We start from the raw sequence: 3,170 nt of genomic DNA, 5'->3' as shown, positions 1-3,170 counted from the left end.
CTCTCTCTCTCTCTCTCTCTCTCTCTCTCTCTCTCTCGCCACTCCTTTCCTCTCTGTGGACATACCTTGTGACTGGCAGATGACCACACTATCCCTCCTCCACCACTGCTGTGCTGAGAAAACTATGGTGTTCTGAAACTGCAGGCTAGGTGTTCAAGACAGAAACACATGACCCATGACCGTGGAAGCGTGTGACTGTCCTGTGTTGTTCTGGGAACACAGCACTATACAGCACGGACCCGAGACTGCCCTTTGGGCTGCTATTGAGAATGTGCTGGATAAGAGCCCACGCCTGAAAACTCTGGTGGCAAGTGTGCTTCCTGCAGAGAAGCCCTACAAACGACACCACCTTCACCTCATCCTGGGATCTAGAGAACAGACATGAACGTGGGATTCAGAGCAGAGGTGACAGCCATGAATCCCTGGGCTCTCTGTGCGCCCTGGGGTGTGCACACAAGTCAAATTTGTACACAAGTACACAGCCGGTCGGGAAATCCTCCGGAGGTCAGAGGTCTGGACCTGTGGCTCCACCCTTCAGGTGCACATTACCTGCTGGTCTAGTCAGCAGGTGTGGCGGGGATTGGGGTTCTAGGGAGTCTGAGCCAGGGTCCCCTGTCTGGAGCCAGCCATGCTGCTGGAGCAGCTGAGGGAGGCAGAAACATCTGTCCTGAAAGATCAACCAGATACACAGAATCCAACAGAAGAGAAAGCGGGAAAGAGTCTTGAACTCATTGGCACAGAGGGAAATTTCCTGAGTAGAACACCAATGGCTCAGGCTCTAAGATCAACAATCAATAAATGGGACCTCATGAAACTGAATAATTTCTGTAAGGCGAAAAACACCAGCAGTAGGACAAACTGGCCACCTACAGATTGGGGAACAATCTCCACTAGTCCTACATCTGGCAGAGGGCTAATATCTAAAATATATAAAGAACTCGAGAAGTTAGCTTCCAAAAAAACCAAATAACCCAATTTTAAAATGGAGTACAGAGCTAAACAGAGAATTCACAACAGAAGAATCTTGAACGGCTGAGAAGTACTTAAAGAAATGTACAAAATCCTTAGTCATCAGAGAAATTCAAGTCGAAACGACCCTGAGATTCTACTTCACACCAATCAGAATGGCTAAGATCAAAACCTTAAGTGACAGCAGATGATGGTGAGGTTATGGAGAAAGAGGAACACTTCTTCATTGCTGGTTGGATTGCAAACTGGTACAGCCACTCTGGAAATCAATCTGGCAGTTCCTCAGAAAATTAAAAATGATTCTACCGGAAGACTCAGCTATACTACTCCTGGGCATGTACCCAAAAGATGCCATACCATACCACAAGGACACATTCTCTACCATGTTCATAGCAGCCTTATTTGTAATAGCCAGAAGCTAGAAAGAACCCAGATGTCCCTCAACCGAAGAATGGATACAGAAAATGTGGCTCATTTACACAATGGAGTACTACTCAGCTATTAAAAATGAGGACATCATGAATTTTGCAGGCAAATGGGTGGAACTAAAAAATATCATCCTGAGTGAGGTAACTCAGACCCCAAAGGACCTGCATGGTGTGTACTCACTGATAAGTGGATGTTAGCCAAAATGTACAGAATACCCGGGGTACAACCCACAAACCGTAAGAATTGTGTAGAAAGGCCCAAGTGAGAATGTTTCAATTCTACTTAAAAGGGGGAAGAAAATAATCATGGAAGGCAGAGAGAGGGAGGGAGCTGGGTAGGAGAGGGAGGGGAAAGGGGACAGGATCAGGTTTGGGTGCAGGGAACAGAAGTGAAGCTCAGGGAGCCACGATAGGGATGGAGATGAACCACCTCAGTGTGTGTGTAGGGGGCGTTGAGTTGGGGGATCCTCTAGAAAGTACTGGAGGCCTGGGAGGTGAGAGACTCTAAGGACTCAATGGGGGTGACTTTATCTAAGATGCTCAACACTGAGGAGAGGGAACTTGAAGAGTCCACATTCCAGTAGATAGACAGGGCCTCAAACAGAGGGACAGGGCTACTAAACCCCAGTCACAATTTCTGACCCCAAACTGTTCCTGTCTAAAAGAACTGCAGGAATAAACATGGAGAAGAGGCTGAAGGAAAAGCAGTCCAATGACCAGCCCAACTTGGGATCCATCTCATGAGAGAGCATTCAAGGCCTATTAGTGATGCTGTGATGTGCTTAGAGATGGGGGCCTGGCATGGCTGTTCTCTGGGAGGCCCTACAGGCACATGACTGAGACAGAACTAAAGTCAGGGACCCCTATGGTCGAATTAGGGGAAGGATTGAAGAAGTTGAAGGGGAGGGTGGCAGACCATAGGAAGACCGGCCTTCTCAATTTACCCAGACCTAGGAAGCTTCCAGAGACGGAGCCACCAATCAGAAGCATACACGGGCCAGTCCGAGGCCTCTGGCACAAATAGAGCAGAGGACCGCCTGGTCAGGCCTTAGTGGGGGAAGATGCACCTATCCTTGAGAGACTTGAGACCCCAGGGAAAGGGCGGGCCTGGTGGGGAGGGGGAGCACCCTCTTGGAGGCAAGGGGGAGGAAGAATGGGATGAGGGATTGTGGGAGAGGGGACCAAGAGTGGAGGATGGGGAGGGGGAGACATGCAACAACAAGAATGTAATTACACTTACAAAAGGTCATCCAGGCCTCCTTCCACCAGGGGGTGCCACACCCCAACAGCACTAACAGGATTAGAGGGCAGGGAGATAGCCACAGGGCTGCCAGCAGCTGAGGAATTCCTCCCTGCGGGGACTAAGGGGAATCCATGTGATAGCAAGCAATGCAAATGCCAAAAAAGAAAAGAAAAAAGAAAGAAAGAAAGAGAAAAAAAGAAAAGAAAAAGAAAAAGAAAATGACTGTATTTTGAGTTGGTGGCATGATGGTGGCATGAATGGATAACCCAGTTTGCATTTTCAATTTTCAGCAGCCTTACTGAGGTGTAATGTAATTGTCACAGAATAAGCCACCTCTCTGGAGAGTACCCAGGGCACCATGAGCCCCTAGTGATTAGGATGCGTGGTCTAACGGTTTCCCTCTGTGCTCCACGCATGGTCCAAGCTGACCGGCGCCGCTCCTGGCTCTAGAGGCTGCTCTGTATAAACACATTTCACCAGCATCCCTGCGGATGGATGGCCACACAGATCTCCATTCGCCTGCTCTGGAT

Source organism: Mus pahari, chromosome 21 (assembly GCF_900095145.1).
Source record: "Mus pahari chromosome 21, PAHARI_EIJ_v1.1, whole genome shotgun sequence".
NCBI lineage: Eukaryota > Metazoa > Chordata > Mammalia > Rodentia > Muridae > Mus > Mus pahari.
This window is presented reverse-complemented; position numbering follows the sequence as displayed.